This window comes from Coloeus monedula, assembly GCF_965178545.1.
Source record: "Coloeus monedula genome assembly, chromosome: 9".
NCBI classification, from domain to species: domain Eukaryota; kingdom Metazoa; phylum Chordata; class Aves; order Passeriformes; family Corvidae; genus Coloeus; species Coloeus monedula.
Genome location: NC_138789.1, coordinates 3,132,389 through 3,157,025, shown reverse-complemented (window position 1 = coordinate 3,157,025; position 24,637 = coordinate 3,132,389).

Sequence of the window (24,637 nt, the reverse complement as noted above, 5' to 3'; positions counted from 1 at the left end):
AATTTTATTATAAATAGCAAGGCATATTTGCAGCTAAAAAATAATATTCTCAAAATGCAGTTATAAAGACATCTAGATATAATGCATTTAATTAAATTTATGATTAAAAGATCAGTCTTTATTATAATGGGATAAAAAAAGACTACAAAATTCAACTTGTAAATAATAGATGTTGATAGAACACTATGTAGCAAATAGTGAGCAGCTGTTATATCTCATTTCAGCTTATCTGGATCAAACTATAATTTCGTACTCTAAATCTGTAATAATAAAATATCAAAATGAGATATTATTAATCATTTAAAAAGTAAATGCTTTCATTTTTCCCTAAAAAAGTTTCAGCCATTAGTAATCCAGATAGGTACTACGTTGTGGTAACTTTGAACTTTAAAAAAGGCATGTGAAAAATGTCACATATAATATATTTAATTACCACTTTTTTTTTTTTCTCTGCCTAATCCCTTTGTGCAATGAAATTAATGAAAAATTAATGGATATCCATGCAAGATACTCTTAGCTATCAGTACCTTAAAATTATCATCATTAAAGTTAGCAAAATGTTGCTACAGGGCTTTGTTTTGTTTGTTTGGACAGACCTGCACGGACCAATAAATGAAATAAAACAGATGCCAAAATGCATCCAGATGGTCGCAGCTCCCCAAATCCTACATCCTTACAGAGTCACAAATGACAAATCCCACAGTGCCACAGAGAGGGAAAACACTGTTTCTGATCTTTCAGATGCCCTGTTATCACATTACCTCTAATTGATGATCATACATATTGATTTGGGGCACACAGGACGGGCTTGGAATCCTGGGAGCTGATAGATGCCGGCTGCTTTCTTAACCCCAGGAGTTCCATGTGGCAGAAATTCTTGTAGGAATGCTGAATAATTTGAGGCCCCTTTAGCTCTGTGCCTGGAGAGTCCTCTCCATCAAACAGTTTTGTGCTGCCTTCTAATCTTTTATTTGGCTTTAATTGGCAGAGATCTACCATTTTCTACAGGCCACTGCTAAGCACAGGATGCATTGAGTGGGTAATAGCCCAGAAAGACAAATCACAGGATTCCAGAATGGTTTGGGTTGGAAGGGACATCAAAGCTTATTCAATGCCACCCCCTGCCATGAGCAGGGACACCTTCCACCATCCCAGGTTGCTCCAAGCCCTGTCCAACCTGGCCTTGGACACTGCCAGGGATCCAGGGGCAGCCACAGCTTCTCTGGGCACCCTGTGCCAGGGCCTCCCCACCCTCACAGAGAACAATTCCTTCCCAATATCCCATCTAAACCTACCGCCCTCCACTGGAATATTCACCCTTATTTCCTCTTGTCATTTCCCAGGTTAAACAAGAGCTATGTCAACATTTCAGCCATTTTTGAAATTCTCTTCCAACAGCTCATCTCTGGAGTTTTTTCCTTTGCCTCCTGAACCATCTGAGTTCTCCTGTGGTTTACTCTGCATTATAAAGGGGCAAATGATGGAATTCTTAACTGTGGTGGAAGGAAACCCCTTTTCCCAATGAGCCCAGGATTTTCACATCCCAGGTCTCGATCCTAAACTTGGTGTTGCCCATGTTCCTTGTGCAAGAGCCTCTGCATTTTTCAGTGGGCCCTCTGTGCTGATTTTAGAAGGGAGTTCTCGGCTGAGTGTGCAATTATCACACATAATAGACACCAACAAAATGATGTTCTTGGACTGTTTTGAACACTTTCCACAATTCTTTGTAACTTGTAATTATTTATAAATAAATTTCAGCCTGCAGCAATGCCTTCTACATCTTTAGAGCTGTGTATGATGTGAAAACACACTTTTAAAAAGCTGTGGCACATCCACGGCTTCCATTTGCAGTGGCTGATTTGTCACTGCGAGGAGCTGTGTGACAGCTCTGTCACCGCACTCTTTACACACTCCTGTCCCCGCCGGTTCCAGCTGGTTCCAGCCGGTTTGCAGCTGGTTCTGAGCCCCCTGCCCCGCTGTCCGAGGGGTGCTGGGGAGTGGCCCGTGGGGCCAGCAGCGTTCCCGGGTCCTTTGTGCCGTGGGGCTGCGTGTGCCCAGAGCCCCTTGTGATGCCTAGGCAGTGATATAAGAAAGCCAAGTGTTTAAGCTAACGAGCTCTGAAGGTTTAAACTAGGCATTCATTTGTAAAGAAAAATGGTAGGAAGCTCTTTTTGTTCCTGATAGTCTTATTGAGCACTGGTTCTAGAATCTGTTCCTCTGGAATATGTTCCTTAGGCAGTGGAGCTGTAGCTGTTTGTCATAGGTTAGCAAGCATAGTCCCGGAAGGGACGTCCTTGCTAAGGGGTGCTTACAGTTTCCTCTGGGAACTGATAGAACCTATCAGCAGCCAGTTTGAATATGGACAATTCTCTAAGCCACTTAAAGTTGTGAACACCTCTGTGATCCACATTTAAGAATAGGCAAACTCCCCCCCCAAGCTCTCTCTCGTTTCCGGTGCTGGCACAGGTGGCTGCGGGCCCCGTGCGGGGGCCAGCGGGCCCGGCCAGGCCCTGCTTGGGCCAGGCCGGGCCGGGCCACGGCCATCCTGGAGCCATGGACCTGTTCCAGCCGTGGAACCCCCCCCCACTGCCTTGCCGTGGGCAGCCGGAGCGGCTCGGCTCTCCCCCCTCTCCACTGTGATAAGAAAAATTCAACATTCCAGCTGCAAAGCTGCAAGACCGAGGTGAGATTAACCCTTTTACTGCTGTGAAGAGCTGAAAACCTGAGGGAGAGAGAGAGGAGATGCTTAAAGCTGAAATTCTGTTGTGAAGCTATGATATATCAGAGTATCCTGTTGTAATTTCATGAAGATATGGGGGGTGGAGTGTTCAACTCGTAAGCAAAAGCACCTGCGCTGAGATAGGCAGATGCTGACGCAGCTGTAATTTCATGAGAAGTTTGAACAAGGAGAGATGAACCAGATGAGGACTTTTGCTCCAAACGGGAAAGGAGAAAACCTCAGTACCTAGAGATGCTTCCAGAGATAGTCTTAACAATGAAGATGAGGAAGACCCTTTGCTCCCAGGGAAGGAGAAGGGCCTCTGTTTTTGTTTCTGAACGGCTCAACCTTAAAATTGTACCCCAAGAAACTTCAAGAGTGGACCCTCGAAAGCAGTTGCGGGAAAAGCTGCAAGTCGGGGGAAAGGACTCACACGCAGGCAGAGAGACTCCTCTTCCTAAATGGACTGAACGATATTTGGAAGTGGGTGGCTGTCTCGTTGTGATAATGTTTTCATAGCATGAGCAAGAAGAGACTTCTCTTTCTAAATGGACTAAACAAGGTTATTATGGAAGTGGTAACAGACTGAACATCTTAAGGGGTGTCTTTTTACATTGTCAGTGGGAGAAGGGAGGAAGGTGGGGGGAGGAGGAGAGTTCTGAAGGTGGTATAATTTTTTTTCTTCCCTCTTTTAGGTCTGTTAATAAACTTTCTATTCTTTCAAGTTTGGTGCCTGCTTTGCATTTCTCCTAATTCTTATCTCACAGCAGATAAACAGTAATGAGTATTTTGGACCAAACCACTACACTAAATTGGTGTTTCTGCCCGGTTGCAAACCGAACCCACGACACTGTTGCTACTTTAGAAGAAGTTAGATAAGATGCTTTTATTGAAATAAAAGGATTGAATTGATAAATCAGAAGCGCTTCTTGTTTTCACTGCACTGTAGTCGTTGATTTGGGGAGGACATCCTGAAGCCCGAAGCCTTTGTCCGTGTTGTGCAGGGGAGCAGCTCCCAGGCCGTTTTGTGGAACTCCTTGTGAGGCACCCAGGGATTTTGCTGCCAGGACATTGGATCCCACTCGCTGGGGCAGGTGCCCCCAGAGGTGCTGCAGCACTAAAATGCAGTTGGCAGTGCAGCTCTTGCTGCCTCGGTGAAAATCTCCTGAGACAAGGAGCCTGGCAGGACACGTGCTTGGCAACAGCCAGTGTGCAGCTGAAACGTCCAGGATGGCCCAGAGTGCCACGCTGGACACTGCCTGTCCTTGGGGTTCAGAGCAAAGCAGATGCTTGGTGTGTCTGTGCAGTGTGCGGCTCCTGCTTGCTCCCAAATGAGCAATTGCCAGGAGATGTGTGCGGGATCCAGAGCTGCCTACAGGATCCAGGGGCTGACCACAGGATCCAGGCGCTGCTCAGATAATCCAGGAGGTTCCAGGACGTTCCAGGCCCTGCCCGGCCGATCCGGGCGCTGCCCACAGGAAGATTCAGGCCCTGCTGGCAGGATCCAGGCCCTGCCCGGCCGATCCAGGCGCTGCCCACAGGACGCTGTCCCGCCCCCGTGGCCCTCAGCGCAGGAAGTGGGAACAGAGGAGCCTGAGGGGAGTGCGGGTGCCGGGAGGGGTTGGTTTCATTTGTCTTTGTTTTTTAACATCCAAAGCTGTTTTAACTGGGAAGAAATGACTTTTCCTCAGTGGAGTCTTTCTGCCCAGGATGTGAGGGAGCGAGGTGGGGCTGAGCTGGCAGTGGGGCGGGCACAGCCCGAGCTCCTGGGATTTCAGGCTTCCTGTGGTAGCAAGATACTGTATTAGAACCTAGAAATCCATTTTAATCAACATCTCAATGGCTAAGCAGCACCACTTTGGGGTGGAGGCATGGCTGGGATTTTATCCCAATGGGGCTGTGAAACTCCCCAGTTTTTCTTCTAATCCAAGCCCAGGGAGTCCAACCTGTGAAAGGCACTTTGGAAGAGAAACAACCACGTTCTACCAGTGTCCTGCAGGAAGGTGGGAATGGCAACAGGAATTTGCCCAGTGTGCTTTGCCTCAAGCACCTGTAACTGCACCTCTGCCCATAAGAGCAGCTGGCAGGGAGGTGAAATACTCATAAGCATTCAAAGGCCGACTCCTTTGGCCAGTGCTGCTGTTAAGTCAAGCTTACAGTATCAGTTCATATCCCTTCAGAGCTGACCCCAAGGGGATCCCGACCACAATGACATCGAAACCCAGCTTTCTTGCGGTGAGCCACGGCTCCTGCCAGGGTGTGCTGGACCACATGGGACAAAAAGTCCAATGGTTTAACACGCCAGGAGCCCAGGAACCATGAAATGGCTGCCCGCCTGGACATGGCCGCCCTCAGGCAGCCCTCAGGCAGTTTGGCGGGAAAAGCCGTTGGCCGTGGCGGGAAAGACGTGCCAGCTTGCACGTCTGCAATGGCCGCCACTCTCTCCTGCCCTGGTTCTGCCATTGTTTTTTAATTGGTCTTGGCCCACCTTCCCCACCTATCCCGTCTCCCCTTGGTCTCGGTGTATATTTCCCCTTTGCCATGTCCCTCTTGGTTACTTCTGTGTGCTCCGCCTCTGTCAGAGGGGTATAAAACCCCCTGTCAGGGGCTCCTCGGGGCTTTTTCGGAGTTTTCCTTCGACCCTCACTAAACCTGCTTCTGATTCCCCAAAAAGCCTCCCTCGCCTCCTTCTTCTCCCCAGCGCCTTGGTCAACTGTGGCTGAAGCGAGCCTCACCGCAGTTCCCACCCAACCTCCCGCTCCTCCGTCGATGAGCGTCCTTTGCTGCAGCGGCCGGCAAAGACTTGCCCAGAGCTCGACCTCAGGGCGAGCCATTCGGCGAGCGTCTGCAGCACAGCTTCGGCCAAGACTTCCCAGCAATTCACAGCATTTCAGCACTTCGTACCTTTCATGAGATGAACCAATTCTGGTACTCTTAGATAAAAGCTACCACCAGGAAAAAGCCCCCTTGAAAGGGTTTTCAGAGTTTTGCTGGTCATCGCTTTGGAAAGGAAACCATTTGAATTGAAGTGAAGCCAAAGAGACACTGAAATACTCCAGCCCTTCATGGGTATTTGGTCTCCAAGGGCGGAGCAAGGCTGCTCCAAGCTGAAACTCCCTGAAATGCATCCCTTGTGGACCTTGAGTCCTCATGTCCAGCTGGTGATTTCCACATAGGCTTCCTCAGGCACAGGCAGACGGGGGAAGGCAGTGGCACTAGAGAACTGTCCTTTCTTCACACGATGCCTTCCTCCCCCAGGAGTTGTGTGGGCAAGCCTGTGCTGAGGGGTGCCTTGGAACAGGAGTTTTCCTGTTTAGAACACCTGGAAAGCACCAGCAATGCCATGGGCTGCACGGGCATAAAGAGGAGAAGGATCTCTCCTCAAAGTGTGCCCTACAAGTGTCTGCAGCTTAGGAAAAGCTGCTGAGTACTCCTGGAACTTTCTAAATATTTCCAGCTAAAACTCACACGCCAGTCACTGATGGCAGAGATGCAGTCTGTGACTATGAAATCCTGGGGAAAAAAACCCAACGTGTTACTGTGTAACCCGTTCAATGTTCAGAGAAGCAACTACTGTTGTTCCCTCTGCACTGTGTGTTTCTTTATAAAACACAAAGATGCTTTGGTCAATTTGCTTTCAAGTACTGATGTTAACATGTCTATTATGATAAAGTAGATGCACTAAGAACAACAAATCCCTTTATCTTTTTTTTTCTCTCCCAGGAAGTGCTCTCTCTCCTTGCTCTAACCACATTATGGGCCTCAAAATCTGGGCAGCACAGAAGGAAGGGGTGGTGCTCGGCCTGGAGGCACCAATCCCGGTGACATATGCAGACAATTAATTCCTAAGGAGTCCTGAGGCAGGAATTTGTGACCCTGACGGTTTTCATGTACCCCCACTCTGCCCGTGGGCTCAGGAGTCCCCTTTCAGCCAGCCCAGGGCCATGGTCTTGCTGCTCCTCCTCTTCCCTGTGCTGCTCCTGGATGGGCCCTTTGGGTGAGCTGAGACACGGGACTAGGATGTCTCCTCCTCACTGTCATTCCTGGAGCAGCTGCCCAGTGCCAGCATTTACTGTCCCTGCCTAAGGACTGTACATGGGGATGGTTGCTATGAAATCTGGATGTTCTTCACTCCAGTTTCATTTGTTCAGCAGGAAGAAAGGGAACCTCCCCCCCTCTTACACCAGTACTATTTCTCACAAAGGATTCTCACAAACTCTTTTCCCATATTGTTCTTCTGTTTCTTTGACCCTTGTTCACCCGAGTTTATCAGTTTCAGTATACGAGGAACAAACAGGCAGAGAGTAAACAAAAGTGCAAAGATGAAGAAGAAGGATTGAGAAGTGCGAGTTGTATCAGCAATTTGGGAATCCATCTCCACATGTTTTCCATTTGTTTTCCATGAACAGGCTGCCTTTGCAGCCCACAAGCACAGCAAATGTGCAGGAGGGACAGGAGTAGAAAGCCAAACACTTGCCCTGAATCTTTCCCACTCCCCTCTCCCATGTGATGGGGATAAGAAGGAAGGCCAGGTTGGATGGGGCTCACCGCACCCTGGGCTAGTGGCAGGTGTCTCTGGCCATGGCAGGGAGTGGAACTGGATTCTCTCTGAGGTCCCCTCCAATCCAAAGCGTTCTGGAATTCTAGGCTTAAGACTGGTGACATGATGACAGTTTACCAGGGAAAGTACAGCTGGGAACACAAAGGAGGAAAGGGAATTAATTCACTACTTCCCATCAGCAGGCAAATATCCACCACCTTCCTGAGGAGCAGAGCCTCAGCGCTTGTAGGCTTTGCTTAACCACGGAGATCCCTTTTGATCCTCCTTTCCCCGAGCTTTGATTTGTGTCCCATGGCTTGGGGAGTCCCTTTGCTCCTCTGGGCTCAGCTGTGCTGGTGAAGGTTCTCAGCCTTCACCTGCCAAGCCCAGGTAGATGGAAGTGTGAGTGGGCTTTGCTCAGTGTCAGGCAGAAATGGAATTGATCTTCAACACCGTTTCTGGGACAGCCTTGCCAAGAGGCTGAGCCTGAGTCCGAAGGGAGTGCCAGTAAAGGGGAGTTGTGAGAAATGGTGTGGCTGCTCAGTTTGGGCTCAGCTGAAGGTCTTGAAAAGCAGGAAGGAAGATGGAGAGTGGGGAAAAAAGTCCAAATAGGTGTTTCTTGTGGCTGGAGAGGACACTTTGAGCATGGAAGGTTGCAGTAGGTGTTTGTGCAGTGGGAGAAGCAGGAAGGTGTTGTCACACCTGAACTGAGTTTCATGGTTCCAGCCGGTTTGCAGCTGGTTCTGAGCCCTCCCTGCCCCGTTCCCCCTCTCCCCCCCCACCCCCGCTGTCCGAGGGGTGCTGGGGAGTGGCCCGTGGGGCCGGCAGCGTTCCCGGGTCCTTTGTGACGAGGGGCTGCGTGTGCCCAAAGCCCCTTGTGACGCCTGGGGCCACGCCCTGAGCAGGAGGGTATAAAAGGGGGCAAAGCGCCCCGGGGTGCGCACTCCCAGGAGAGCAGCTCCGGCAGGAGACAGCATCTCCCAGGGTACTGCAGCGTCGGAGCGACTCAGACATGTCCACGGACATGGAGAAGAGCGCCGGCGCCAAACCAAAGAAGATGTGGCTGCGCTGCCTGAGGAGGCAGAAGCTGAGGGATGGGGCAGCACGCAGCTGCCTCGGGGCCCGGGCCGGGCTTGCGGGCACGGAGGGAGCTGCTGTGCCAGGGCAGCCCTTTGGATGCCACGCGGCCGCCGGGTGCTCAGCCTCGGCCTCCTCCGTGCAGGGGCGCAGCTGCGAGTCACGGGCAGCCCCGCAGGAAGCTGAGGAGCACCGTGACTCCTGTGCTGCCCCTGGCGCGCAGGCGGCAGCAGCAGAGAGCCGGGCAGCGGCCCCGCACAGCCCCAGGGGCTGCGGGCAGGCTCTGCTGCACTCGCTGCGGCGCGGCTCCCGGGCCATGCTGAGCAGGGTGGCGGCTGTGATCCGGCGACGCGGCCAGCAGCCGGGGACACAGCGGCACCTGGACCAGGGCACGGGCTCAGGGACGGCGGCAGCAGCCCCCGCAGCAGGGGCACAGAGCCGGGCAGCTGCCCCGCACAGCCCCTGCTGCGCCCCCAGCCCCTGGCCCGGCCAGCTGGAAGCTGTCGCTTGGCAGGAGGCAGGGGCAGTGCTGGGAGGGCAGCTGGAGGAAGACTTGGAAGTGGACAGCCTCCAAGAGCTGTCCGAAGAAGAACGTGGAACAGATGCGAGCTGGGGAAGTGAAGAAGAGAGGCCCCCTTTGAGGCCACGCGAGGCATGGGCAGAGCACGGGAACCTTCAGCCGTGCACAGCCACAGGCCCAGCCCCAGCTCTGCCCAGCAGAGCCCCTCACAGCCGGAGAAGGGCCTCGACCCCATACCCGGCTATGGACCGCAGCTCCCCCAGCCCCTCGCCCAGCCAGCTGGAAGATCTCGATGGGCAGGGGGCAGGGGCAGAAGCAGAGCTGTGCCTGTCAGAGGCACCATCTGAGGAGGGGTCCCGCTCCAAAACGCTCAGGTCTGTGTGGAGTTTGCCAGGGCTGTCCACAAAGTGGGCAGAAGTCACACACCTGAGCTGGAGCAGCGAGGAGGAGAGCAGCTCAGGGTCCCCTCCATGTGAGGCCTGGGCCGAAGACGGAGACCTGAGCGGCAGCATTGCTGAAGACAGCGGCTCAGTGGCCCCCCCATGTGAGGCCTGGGCCGAAGACGGAGACCTGAGCGGCAGCATTGCTGAAGACAGCGGCTCAGTGTCCCTCCCCAGCGAGTTATGGTCGCAAAGCAGCGACCAAACTGCAGCTGTCCCCATGCGGAGGCCGTCCCTCTTCAGGAGGCCGCTCAGGGCCCTGCGCAGGGCATTTGGGAGCCTCAGACACCTCCTTCCAGGTGGAAGGAGAAAAGTACCCAGCCATTTTATTAATTAAAGAAGGAAGTTTATTTTTGAAACTGATAGACTTGTTTTAATTGTTGGGGGGTTTTTACCTATAAGTAAAAATATCATTTTGATTGCTCAATAAAATAAGAGCCTCTAAGCTCTTATATTTAAGGTTTTTTTCCCTGATAGGGGATGAGGATCACATCTGTACCTAACATTTCCCATGGAAATGGTATTTCACTTTTTGTTGAGCTTTTAACATTATAGTCATCAAAATTAATGTCATTTGTGACACTCACTCAAGAGTGAGACAAAGTAAAGCCTTCAGAAAAAGTACTTTATTAAGGAAAGTGGTTTGTTAGCCTGGAGAGATGGAGAACTTTCACTTCCATGGATTGGTTCCTTATTTCTTTCTTGTAGTAGGTAATCTTTGGCAGACACTTGATAGAACTTGTTTCAGTATTCATCCAATGAATCTTTCTATCATTTTCCTCTAAATTTCAAATAATCTGAAGTTCAGAAACTGTCTGTGTACTCTGATTTTATGGTTCATATTTACAGAACACGAAGCAGTCCCCATATAGCCACCTGTAAAGTAAATGACAAAGCTTTGGTTTCTGAACAGTTATGGCCCAGTCTTCAGGATTTGTGGACTGAGGGGCTGGAGCATGTCCAGGGAAGGGAACGGAGCTGGGGAAGGGGCCGGAGCCCCAGGAGCGGCTGAGGGAGCTGGGAAAGGGGCTCAGCCTGGAGCAAAGGAGGCTCAGGGGGGACCTTGTGGCTCTGCACAAGTCCCTGACAGGAGGGGGCAGCCGGGGGGGTCGGGCTCTGCTCGCAGGGAACAGGGACAGGAGGAGAGGGAACGGCCTCAGGCTGGGCCAGGGGAGGCTCAGGTTGGACACCAGGAGGAATTTCTCCATGGAAAGGGTGCTCAGGCCTTGGAAGGGGCTGCCCAGAGAGGTGTTGGAGTCCCCATCCCTGGAGGTGTCCAAAAAACATGTCGGCATGGCACTTTGTGTTATTGTTTAGTGGGCATGGGTGTATGTGGTCAAAGGCTGGACTTGATGGTCTAGAAGGCTTTTTCCACCATTAATGATTCCATGATTCTCTGATACGTGATCCCACGGCTCAGAGCTATGATTTTTTCCCCCTCATGTGGCACTTCCTACAAAGTTACGCCATGGCTTTGAGCTCAGCACTGGCACCTCCCAAACAACTTCCTGATGAGTTGTTTGCCCACCCACTCCCTGGAGTTTCTGCTTAGCAGTGATGTGTGCAGAGCTGCCTGGGCTCCCTGAGCAGGCCTGGCAGGGGCTGCAGCACGTGGGGTGGCAACGCAGCCTTGCGAGGCTGTGAATGTCTTGGTGCTCGCCCAGAGGGGGAATGGTGTGGGCTGAAAGGCTCCGTGTTTGCCAGGCTGTTGCAAAGGGAAAGGGAGAATCCTCCTGAACTCGGGCAAAGGGGACCTGCAGCCCACTGAGGCGGCTGCTGAGCACTTCCTGCACCAATCCAGTGCTAAGGAGCGGAGTCCCAGAATCCCAGAATCCCAGCCTGGTTTGGGGTGGAAAAAACCTCAAAGCCCATCCAGTTCCACCCCCTGCCTTGGGCAGGGACACCTTCCACTAGCCCAGGCTGCTCCAAGCCCTGTCCAACCTGACCTTGGACACTTCCAGGGATCCAGGGGCAGCCACAGCTTCTCTGGGCACCCTGTGCCAGGGCCTCACCACCCTCAGGAATTTCTTCTGTACATCCAGTCCAACCCTATTCTCTGTGAGTCTGAGGCCATTCCCCATTGTCCTGTCACTCCATCCCATGTAAATTGTGTCTCTCCATCTTTCTTGTAGCTCCTTCAGACACGGGAAGGGGTTTTCAGGTCTCCCCAGAAACTTCTCTTCTCCAGACTGAACAAGTCCAACTCTTCCAGCCTGTCTCCATAGCAAAGGTGCTCCAGCCCTTGGAACATCCTCCTGGTCTCCTCTGGACTTGCTTCAGCAGCTCCATGTCTTTCCTGTGCTGATGACCCCAGGCCTGGAGGCAGCAGTTGGGATCTCACCTGAGCAGAGTAGAGGGAGAGGATTCGCCCCTTCCACCTGCTGCCCCCACTTCCATGTGTCCCTGCTGTCTATGGTGAAGAGTCCTGACAGAATTAGATGGAATTGATGCCCATCTGACCTTCTTTGGATCTGTTTTCCCCAGTGGAATTATTTTTGTCCTACAGCAATATCAGGATGTAACCTGCAGGCAATATCCAAGGGCTTTGCTTTGTTTTTATTGAGCTGTGCATTGGGAAATCACCAGGAGCACTCCAGTGTTGTTCTGCCAGTTCACTTGGGTCGGACATTCCAACAAACTGTTCATCCAGCAGAAAAGTATGTTGTGGATCTGGCCACATGAAGTTGTTAAAGATAATATGGCACCTTGACCAGGAGTGTTTTAGCCTGCTGTCCTTGCTAAATCCCCAGGGAGATAATTACACTCTCCTACTCCAGGAAGCTTTCCCACTCCTAAAATGTCTTCATTTCCTCTCAGAAACTGTTGTGGGGAAATGCAGTGGGATGGGAAGGATGGGAAGGATGGGAAAGAGCCTGAAAGATGTGGCACACAATGTAAGACCCATAAAATGCTGTCAGCCTCTGGTTTGAGGTGAATTATGCACTCCTAAATTTACAGCCTGTGTGCTGAAATACGGAGTGCATCCATAAAGGGTGGCTCAATCCAGACAAAAATATTGCATCATCAAGAAGTTTCTCTAATTGAAAGTGAGAAAACTCCAGGAGAATCTCTCCCTGGGGAAAAAAATATTAAAAAAATAAAGATCTCTTGAGGATTACTTTGCTAAAAATCTCCAGCAGAAACTAGGGAAATGTCAGGAAATCTTTGTTAGAAAAAAAAAAAATACAACCTCTCCTTGATAGGTAAATGAAAAACTAGCAAAAATAATTAATTTTGAACAGGGAAAAATACTTCTTGCCGAGTTGGTTATTAGTAAAGGCTTGGATATCTTCCAAGGTGAAGTTTTTATAGCTGTTAAAATTCATGGAGTGAACAGGCAAAGTGGGAGTTCCTACAGATTCATGCAGTTCTGTTCATTAACATACAAACTACCCCCAGACTGTTGTTAATTGTCGGGCAAATTTATTCTTAAATGTTTCCAGGAAAAGAAGAAGAAAGGAAAAAAAAAAGGAAAACATTTGACAAGAACAAATGTTTTGCTACTGTAATTAAGAAATATTTTATTTTCCTTCTTCCTATGTGAAAAATGTTAACTTCATTCAGGAAGTGAAGAATTTCAAGGTCAATTCCTACTGCGAGATGCTACAGCACAGTCTTGTGGGTAAAGCAAAGAGGAACAAAGCTGAATCATAAAGAAATGTTTATTAGGATAATAAATAAACAATAAACACAGCAATAATAAATACATTTTCTAAAGAGCCCCAGGCTCCAGCAGGGAAATATTGCTGTTGGTGGAATATCTGAAGAGAAAAATGGTGGGGGAAAAACAACTTTCTTTTATGTTATAGGATGGAACTGCAGAGTAGCACCAGGTTTGGCTGCATGGTACAGGTGCTCTTAAGTTACTTTTAAGATCTCAGACCCTTTTTATATCCCACTGTTAACAATTCTCTGGAGAAACACAACCTTTGTACAACTAAGGGTAAAGTCTTACTAAGAGAATTTCCTCATTTTTATATTACCTGTTTGTTCCGGAGAAAGAACATTTTTAAAGGGAGCTGCAGCACTTGTAAAAAGGAAAATAAATTAAAAGCCTAAAAGAATTTCTGTAAAAGTTCTGTAAAATCCTGTAGAAGGAAATACTTTCAGTGTGGAAGATGAAGAATTGTAATGAATTGGTTTGTCATAATTGCATGTGAAACATCTCCTAGCCTGGTATATAGGGCTGTTATATTTCACTCATTGAAGATTTACATATATTACATATCTATATTTATATATATAAAATAAAGTTTCAAAGTAGAAAGGTCAGTGAAAATACAAATAAAGTTCCCAATTATATTTTCTAAACAGGTGTCACAATTTTTGGGCACCCATGATTCTGTGATTCTTTGAGTACTTACTATTAGAAATAACAAATAGCATGAGAAATGGGAAGTTTTATAATATATAAAACAAATTCAACCCCACTAAGCAGCAGAATATGTTATTATCTCCTAAAACTTAAAACATTTTTTTAATCTTATGTTTATCTACAAACTTTTTCTGCTTTCACCTAAATTAGGACCGTAAGACTGAATCCAGCTCCATGGCTGCAACCATGCTGGGAATGCCATGAATAACCCCAAAATCTCTTCCCAGCACTCTCTAGTGTATAAGGGAAATATTCATGCATAAGAGTTAAGTGTATAATATTCTAATGCATTAAATGTTATTTTCACATCTGTAGTACAATACAGAATAATGATACATATAATGTGTACTAGTCCTATTATAAAGAGCCATGAGAATGAGAAAATAAATATTCAACTTCGGTTTTGAGTAAAGAGAGAAACTGAGCAATGTCAAAAGCCAGAACCCTTTTTATTTAACTCATTTTTCTGTTTGGTTTTTGCAAGTTTTACCATTTTTAAGGCAGGAATTGGATTTCAACAACTACTGATCCCACTAAATCCTGGATATGATACTCCAGAGTCATACTTGGAAAAGTCTTGGTCATTCAATATTAAACATAAAATTCCTTATGAAAATCCCAGGTGTTCATGCATTGACCTGTCAGGTGCCACTTTTCTTCTCAATGAAACCCAGATTCAATGGATGTTGAATTTGTACTTTCAGTATAATTTATGCCACAATTGGTGGTCTTGGCTTTAACTGAAAACATTTGAAATCACTTTGGGCTGCTTTGTCCATAGCAAACTCGACACTTTTAAGGATTTTCAGCCCAGCCCAGAGAAGCTGTGGCTGCCCCTGGATCCCTGGAAATGTCCAAGGCCAGGCTGGACGGGGCTTGGAGCACCTGGGCCAGTGGAAGGTGTCCCTGCCCATGGCAGGGGGTGGCACTGGATGGGCTTTGAGGTCCCTTCCAACCAAACCATTCCATGATTCTGTGAGCAAGGACATGGACATACGAGTGCCCCCAGCTGTGGATAAACGAAGTAAAATTAAGAGGCAGACGGGTTTGTTTTCTCATTTACCTCCCTTTTCCATGGTTTTGACCGTTGCCACTTTCTTTTTCATGCAGAGCATCTTGGCTGTGGAGATGAGGGTGTTAACTCTTGAAATCATTATGGAAGTGGAGAAATCATATAGCTGCATTTCGTAACAGAAAATTAATTGGTGGGGACTCCCCTGATCATGTTGGAAATGTAGTTTTATCATGTACATTTGAGGGAGGGAGATAGGAAATGGCAGAAAGGTTAATAGCTGAAAAAAAATTTAAAAATTAAGTCAGTCATCTTCCAAACTCCCTTTTGAAAAGATACTATTTTTATTTGCCTTAGGATATGTTTTTTTTCCCCTAGAGCTTGCAGAGCTTTCATTTCTCAAAAGAAGAAAGACTGCCTGCAACAGCCTGGAATAATTTTCTGACATGAAACAGGTATACAGGACTTCACATTTGTTTTGTAAAGTTTCTACAAACACCAAAATAACGAGGGGAAAAAAGTTTTAAAGGCTGTTGTTCAATAGCAGCTACCAGAGGAGAGCAATAGAGAGTGTATTAAATAATGCAAGGCATTCACTCAAATAAATCTGGAATGATCAACAGCAGTCAAGGAATATCCTTGGGGCAAAAAGGAACAGAAAGATAAGAAGAAAAGGTGTCTGATTTAATACAGAAATCATGTTTAGAATTTACAGTGTGTTTATATTTATGACGTACACTCAACTGATACTGAATATATGGAACATTAATGGAATACTTTTATATATTGATAAGCTGTGAGATAGGTAGATAAGAAATATATTAAAAAAAGTCATAAAAACTTCAAAGCTGAAACCCCAAATATCCAAATATTTTTCCATACACATCTTTTTTAATCCTAATGGTTTTTTTATGCTTTTGCATTCAGTTGAGCATCTTCTAGCTCTTCAGCATTCTCAGATGGTTATTTTCCACATAAATTGAATATTTGTTATTCACCTAAGCTCTGGTTATTAATTATCTGATAATGAAGATCTTATCTGAGCCATCTAGGGCAATTATCTGTGTAGACACAGAACATTTTCACCATGACTGTATTCCCAGTATGTGGAAATTATAACCACACCCCTTGGAATCATGAATGATGAAGTGGGGCTTTTTCCATGAGGATGAAACATTGTGTGATTCCATGATTAAGACTGGATTTATTGCTAATGCAGTATCTAAATAATAGGGGGAGGTGGGGTTTATTTGTACAAAATCTGCACTGCTTCATCCAAGACAAAATCAGGTCTGCCAGGCAAAGGTTTCTGTGGGATGAAGTCAGATTTGAATTTCACAGTTGGCCCTTCTCTATTTAATTGGCCAATCCAAAGCCTGAATCCTAAAAAATGCTTTTGTTTCTTTAAAGGGAAGGAAGGAGTTGAAATCTAGAGCTGACTTTTATATCTTAGACTTATCTGTAAATTAGACAGAGCTGTCTTTTTAATTAAGAGCTCACAAACACGAGCATTCCCTGTAATCCAATCCATAAGGAGTGGAGTCGTATTCCATAGACAACTGGAACAATAGCTGGACAAATCACACAGTAATTGGCACAGGAAGAATAAAGGCCTGTCCCACACTCCCAGAAGCACAGGCTTTAATCATTCCACTTGCAGTAAAATTCCTCTAGGTGGTAACAGCACAGTTCCCTTTTTTCCTGAATGCCAGAGAGTGAGTATCACAGGTTCACTGATAAAAATCCTGCATGGAGAAAAGCCGGGCTCCAGCCTCAGGCACCAGGATTTCACAGGAGTTCAGCTCCGCTGCTGGGGGAGGAATCTGTAACAAATTCCTGTGTGGTGGTGCAGATCCACCACCATCCCGCATTGCATGTGCATAAATAAACAGGGAATTGAAAATGATATCCCTTCTGTTCAGCTGTCCCTCATATTTAACTGGAGCAAGGCAGATTTTCATCACTGGCTCAGCACAGCTGCAAGGGAATTGACAATAAAACCTGCCTGCCCAAGGAAGGTCTCCCTTTCTAGGTCAGCATTTCTGCTTTGGTTCCAGCCAGAGCCAAGGCACCCTGCTTCTTTAGGTCTTTAGAGGCACCTTCATTGTGTATCCTTAGCTCAGAAAAAAGGACATTTGGAGGAATTAAGAAAAAAAAAAAAAGGTGAGTTTTTACTCCTACCCACTCATGCCAGGGGCCAGTCAGAGTTTTGTCCCAGTCTGGTCTCTGGGGTCAGGCAGAAGTTGTGTTTCAGGCAGCAGAATCAGCATCTTCAGTAGGCCTAGCAGGATGGAACCCACCCCAGGGAGTCTCCCCAAATCTATCAGGATTCCCACTTAAACATTTCCTCGCTTTGTGCAGTTTCCAAAGACATTAAGGAATATGCTACCTAAAGAAATGTAAATTATTTGCAGACAGCATTTGCTTTGTTCTGTTTGGGTTCAGGGAGGCAGATATCAAAGGACCTTTATTTTCGTGATGTGAGACTATGCCATGGTCACATCCAGGTATCTTATATCCCTAACAAGTTAAATGAGGTGGATGGTAATTTGGGGTGTCACATGGAGAATGTGGGAGAACAGTAGGAATACAAAGCATATCTTTTTCTAATTAATGCACAGGATTTTTTAAATCCTTAAATTACTGTGCATTTCTTACTTTGCAGCTTGAGTTTCACCCAGCAAGGTGCGGTAACAACTTCCACCTTGACAACAGAGAGAAAACTGTCACTTGCAGTTGATTTTTCAGGTCAGGAATATAGAGAGCAAGTCCTGATTTTGATCATAGTTTTCTCTCCTGGAAGACAAGCTGATCAGGTTCTGGAGCCTATTCTTCTGTTTCTGGCTCTTTCCCTCATGATGAAAGACCTGGTTTTGTTGCTTCACTCTTTTGTTTCCAAGGCAAAAAGATAAATAAGTGACTTTTATGTATATTAATTAGTAGAGCAAAATGGAACTGTAATCAGATGGTGTTTCCAGTCAGCCTGTGGGATAACAATTAGCATGTTTGGAACCTGATTCTGATCCTGGTTTGTGTCTCAAATGAAATTAAAAGTCTCTTCTCTCTTTTGCAAGCAGTGTGTTGTGAATAAAAGGATAAAATAATCTCTTACAGGCTGTTTCTCTCATACATATGATGATGGATTGAAATGTGGTCCCGTTTCTCTGATTCCTATGTTTTTTCCAGACTTTCTGACTCCACTCCTAAATACCATGCTGAAAGTGGAAGGAAAAAGAAGCAGGAACAGAAGCACTCAAGCAGAAGGACACAAATAACTCATTGCATGAGAAGTTCACATCCAGATTGCAGGACAGCCAAGCTGAAGGTTACCTGGTAATTTTTCCAGCTGCTGTATTTTAGGGTCAAAAGAAGAGTTGGAAATACATCAAAATGTAGAAATTCTCTGAAAGCAGACAGATGCATGGTGGGCATGGTTTCCACACAAACACAGGGTTTCCACAGGGGCATGGGGTTTTATTTGCACAGGAAACCTCAATCTGAGCATGACTTACAGAGTTACAAGTGAAGAAAGCTGAGGAAATGATGTCAACTGATTTAAATGACTTAAAAATTTCAAAGAAAGCAATTTGCAAAGCTGGGTAAAACAGTCTTAAAAATGTATCTGTGGAATAGGTTTCTCTATGCCCTTCCTACAAAGAAATTATTATAACATGGACATGCTGTAGTGGGTGTGGTTGTGCTCATTCAAGGCTAGACTTGGTGATCTTGGAGGTCTTTTCCTCAGTTCAGATTGGATAATCCTAGAACTTTAGAGCTCTGCTGAAGAACTGATTTGGAGTTCAGAACTGGACCCATAGGCAGAGCAGTTCTATGCAATAATAAGCCCTAAATGGTTTTATTTCTCAGGACAACAACTGGTGTAGTAGCTTCCTACAGATATTCATATATATTCCTAAAGAATAAATCTAATTTCCTTGTAGTAAGGAAGGAAAAGCTCCGTGGCAATAAAGTTGCCCCTTCCCTGTTTTTGCCAAGGGTAATCCTTGCTCCAGAGCTCTGACTTGGCATTGGTTTGACCCTGGTGCACACATGGCCTTGGGAAAGCTTCAACATTCACACCTGGGATTTGCCGAGTTATTGCAGGAAAAGGCACTGTTTGATCTCCTTCCCTGCCTTTGAAGGAATTACAGCGATTATATCCTGCCTGGTGGTCATGTACCAGGGAAAAGCAGAGGCCTGAGAGGAGGCTTAACTTGCTACCACCTGGAAAGTTAAAAGTCTCCAGGGCTTACAAGTTTAATATTTCAAAAGGGTTAAAACCAAGCTGTGACAATTCATTCAAGACTGGGAAAGACTGTGAATGTACCATAGGAGCAAGATTCTCTTCTCTTTTAAGAAGAATAAATACAAGAAACCATAAATGAATAACAAATCTGTGATCTCTAAATTAATATAAGGGCAGCTATTAGCCTTGAAAAAAAGAATCATTTACCTTTCGTCACAAAATTAATTTACCCTGAAATGATGCTCAAGAAAGTACTGTTTGTTGTTTGTCCCCAGGGAAGTGGGCATATGGAAAATTAGTATTTCTAATATTTAGTAATGTTCTAGACATTCTTAACATAAAAATATTAAGGTATTTTCTATGTTGAGAATATTGTTGTGACCATTTGTGTGCCTTTTTCAATCCTGTCTTCTCTCTCATCTTCCGTGTCCTTTTGCCTGTCAGACATTACAGAATCACATTCCTAAAAAAGAAATATTCCTAAACATTATCCCTCATTACCACCAGCATGAAATTGAAGAAAACCAGAGGAATGTTGCTGGGTTATTTGAGATTATTCACGATTATTCATGTGCCAAAGATTGCCCCACTTCAATTTTTAGCTCTGTATTTTGTCCAGTAAAACTCTGGCAAACAATTTCAATAGAGGTGAAGCATTTGCAGAAGATTTTCCAAAGTTCCCTCAGGAACACTGCTATCCTCTGCACTAAATATTCCAGGTTACATTTAGGTACCAGCTGTTGGAAAGACCCCAGCAGAAGAATGGTGATGGAAAGGCAGTTTAACTCTCCTCCAAGTTTCACAGATCCCAGGTACTTAATGTGCCTGACTTGCAGCCAGAGCTCTTTGCACACTGATATTTTGGAGGACTTTTGGTTTTTCATACAGCTCGGAAGGATCTAAGTTAAGGGAGAAATCTAGATTAAAAAAAAAATCCAAATCTATTACTATACTGAGGCTGGGTTAAAAGAGGCCATGGCTGCCTGAATGCTTTGTGACAGCCTTTTTGTACATTTTCACTTATGTGTCCAAGTATTTTAAAGCATAGAGCAGTGTGGGTAAAGACCAGTATTGTCGTCTTACCCTCACAAAATTTAATTCCAGACATTTGGGTAGTGACATATTGTTAATTAAATATTGATTTGTTGGAGGATGAACTGAGCCATCGGTATTTTCCCTCCTAATTAGAATAATGACTGCTCCACATGCCAACAGTTATGAATCTCCCTGAAATAACTGTGCAAGTGGAAATGTAGGAAAGCCTTAAATAATGCAGGATATTGCACCTCAATTATGATTAATAAATTAGCTGTAGTGTAGTAGCTGCACTCTTTGAATAGACTGCCCACATTTCCACTACTTGGAGTAAAGATCCAGTGTTTGATAGTTTGCATTCATCCTGGAGCTCTGTGTTCCAGTTTGTCAGGACTAAGTAGGCTCAGCATTGTGAAAAAAGCCCAGTTGCACATTTCTCAGTGCCATCAATATTGTTCTTAGTGATTCCACAAGCAAAGCAAACTGACAAAGGAAGCCACTCTTTTGCTCCGAGCCAGGAGCTCATTTATGGAATATTAAATACTTCAGTAGCTGAACTTTTTTTAATAATTAATTTTTGTGGTGCTTATGCCCCATGGATGAAGAAGGGGCTTCTATTTCCATTGCAATCAGTTTCTCACTTTTTAATCAACATTAATTTAATGTTAGAATCTGATTTTCTGTATCATGCTAATTTCTCCTGGCTGGTCTCTGATTAGTGAGTTTAATGTGCAACTATTCTCCCTCATCTCCAAGTTCAGTTTCTCCTCAAAAGATGTCTGCTTTCTTCAGCTTTCATCTTAACCAGCATGGGATCCTTTCCCCCAGCCAAAGCTATGTCAGCACATCTTTCTTATCTCCCTCAAAATATTCCTCTCAGTCCTTTTCTAAGTTAATTGTTCCTCACTGCTCCAAAATAGAATCCTAGAATCGTTCAAGTTGGAAAAGCCCTCCGAGATCATCAAGTCCAGCCATTCCCCAGCACTGCCAAGGCCACCACTGACCCACATCCCCAAGTACCACTCTGACAAGGCTTTAAATCCCTCCAGGGATGGGGACTCCAACACTGCCCTGGACAGCCTGTGCCAATGTCTGACCACTCTTTCAGTGAAGAAATTCCTCCTGATGTCCACCCTGAGCCTCCCCTGGCCCAGCCTGAGGCCGTTCCCTCTCCTCCTGTCCCTGTTCCCTGGCAGCAGAGCCCGACCCCCCCGGCTGCCCCCTCCTGTCAGGGAGTTGTGCAGAGCCACAAGGTCCCCCCTGAGCCTCCTTTGCTCCAGGCTGAGCCCCTTTCCCAGCTCCCTCAGCCGCTCCTGGGGCTCCGGCCCCTTCCCCAGCTCCGTTCCCTTCCCTGGACACGCTCCAGCCCCTCAGTGTCTGTCTCGTCCTGAGGGCCTCAAAACTGACCCCAGGTTGTTCTTTCGTCTTTGCAAGCCTCACCATAGTAAGTCAGTGCACTTTAAATGTAATTAAGACCATGAAATGAGCAATAACATTTTTTACTATTTTATTATCGAAACAAGTAAACTAAAAAGGACCATAATATTTGAAGATGGGCTGAGACGCTTGGTGACAGGAGCCTGTAAAATGGCAAGGAACATGCAGTTTTTAGTCCACCAAAAGGTCACCTACAGGGCATCTCTGAGCCTGCCTTTATCCCTTCATTTTGTCTTTGAGAATGTTTCAGATTTCCACATAGGAATAGACTCCTCAAGGAGCCTCTTCAAAGTTTTTATAGGGGAAACAATTTGACGCAGTATTTCAGTGTCACTGTTTAATCAGCTATTAATGGATGCAGAGAATATTTGATGTACTTTTTCTTTGTAGATTGTGGATTTTGACTAAGTCAACTGAACTTCATCTTCAGAGAAGTGGAATATTCTTTGCATATCATTTATTGCAAGGGATTATATGACAGGGAGGTGGAAGTGCAATGGGAATTTTGGTGGTTTTGTATTAATAAAGAGATGCTAATTCCTCTGCTTTAAGCAGATTATCATCAGCCTTCCAAGAGCTGGGAACATGTTGCTTTAAAGGACACAGATAATCTGAGCAGAGATTAAGGCACACTTGTTCACTATGAAATTCTCCTGAATTTTGGGAGGTCCCATTTGTTAAGAGGTTTTGTGTTGACTTTATTGGATCCCAGACAGGTTTGGGCTGGAAAGGACCTTAAATCTCATCCAGTGCCACCCCCTGCCATGGGCAGGGACACCTTCCACTGTCCCAGATTGCTCCAAGCCCCGTCCAGCCTGGCCTTGGACACTGCCAGGGATCCAGGGGCAGCCACACCTTCTCTTGGGGGTGGATTTGAGTGGGATTTGCTTTTTTTAAAATCCCTTTACACTTTCACAGCTGAATTCCTCTCTAACTCCATGAGTTCATACAAAGAAGTTGGAATGAGCAGGAAGATAAACGTCACCAACCAACCCCTTGGGACAGACAAAGAAAATTTAAAACAAAGTTCATGCTGTTTACTTATATTGCTGCAGATTAAAGACTGATTGCCATCTGTAGATTTTTAAATGCTCTCTTTTACATAGATCTGAAATATGGTGGTATCTGTTTTATTTTAATGTGTCTCAATCTCCTTTCTTGGAGTGGAATTTAATTTGGTTTTCTGTCAAGTTTTCTTATCTTACCTAGGGTATGTTTTTTAAACAACATGATGGTTTTTTTGTCATAAGTTACTATAGCAACTTGGAAAAATTAAACATGAGAGATCTGTGGAGGCTTCCGGCTATCTGATTTTTATGTTCTTGTGATTTTTCCAGCAGAAAGAGAAGTTTTGCTAGATCTAAATATAGCTCAAAAAAAGCCAAATGTACAGGAATCACTTATCATAGAGCACGAATCCATGCAAATAAAGAAACAATTGCATATACTAAAAAGCAGAGTGTAGAGAAAGGCTGTAGGAGAAGGTGAATGAATGAGTTAAAAAGACAGCTCAAGGACACAGATTCCTCATCCTGTAGGGAATTCACTTCAAGAACTTCAAGTAAAAACTATTTAATATTTAAAGCCTTTTTAGTTTTGTTGGGTTATTTTCCACTAAGCTTTTGGTTATATCTTACCTGAATTTTTCATCAGGAAATGTCAAGGCCTGGTAAAATCAAGGAGCTAAAAATCTCCACAATGCTCTCAGGGATGCACAGGCTGGGATTGTTGGGGTGTCTGTGCAGGGCCAGGGCTTGGACTTGATCCTTGTGGGTCCCTTTCAACTTAGGATATTCCATGATTCTACGCTTTAAACCTATACAAATGTGATATATGGTCAACAGGTGCTGTGAGTTTGGTGCTTTTGGTAAAGCTCTGGGTTTAGAACAAATGCAGAGGTTGCTCCTTTCAATATTTGCACTGATGACACACATTCAAAACAAATGTTTACCTGCAACTTGTTAATGTGATCATTTTGGGAACAAGAATGGAAATAAGTAGCTATTTTATCAATTTCATTACAAATCAAAATATTTTTTCTTCAGAGCATCTCTGGGAAAGTTCCTTCAAACACAGAGGCAACAAATTCGTTACAGAAATATTGAAATTCTATGTATTCTTGCATTAACTGTGCACATCATTATCTGAAGTTTATCTACAGAAGATGACAAAAGAGACTTTTTTCCTCCCTTTTCACCAGCACAGGGCTTGGTGTCACCTTGGTGATAGAATTCGAGCAGCTCAGTGCTGAACCAGATTCAATCTCCAGTTTCTCTTGAAGTTGCTCACCCCTCCACTTCTCTTCTCCATGGGTTTCTCTAAAAAAATTCTTTCCTACTGTTCAACAACTTCTTTGTTCTTACTAAAAATCATGAATATGAATTTAGTTAACCTAGAATGAGCCAGCAGCGAGGGATGTGACGGTTTTGTGCACTGATAGTGCCTGTGGAGGTCTAAATAATAGATGGGGCTGTCACTCTCTCAACAATAAACTCAGGAAACTCAAGTGTTTTATGGGAAAATTCACATTGAGTTACACACTGGATAATTTCGTAATTTCAGCCAGGCTCTTGAGGAACCACACAGATATTTCACTTCATCTGTTTATTGTCCAACAGCTTCTGGCTTGTTCCCAGTGATGAAGGAAGAAAAATCTCGGAGGGAATAACAACACAGAAATCACAGAAACTGCTGAGTTGGGAGGAACCCACAAGGATCATTGAGTCCAAATCTTAGCCCTGCACAGAACATAGCCAGGAATCATAGGAAAAGTCTTATATTTTCCAGTTTGGAATGAATTTCAATCTGTTCCGCTCACAACCATTTGCATAAAATAAGTTCACAGCAATCTTCTCAGCGTCATTCCATATTCTGCTTTAGGTGTGTAGGGAACAGTCTCAAGTCTTCCATAAACCATAATATTGGTATTTATGATTTCCCACTGACTCCATAAGCGAATCACATCTCCAGGAAAGATTCAACCCTGAGACTTGGCAGTGGAAGTCCTCCTTACTTAATCTTTATGATCAACATGAATTTTGCTCTTTGACATAAGAAGCAAGTCTTGTGATCAAAAAAGGAGGATTTTCCTCCACTTCAGCCCATATATTTGTAACTAACCACAGCCAGGGGAGTATTTCCAGATGACCTCAGTGTTCCTGAGAATCCTCTGCTACACAATGTTAGGAACCACTCAGCGCTAGGAAAACCAGACAATTTATTTTGTTGTGAGACAC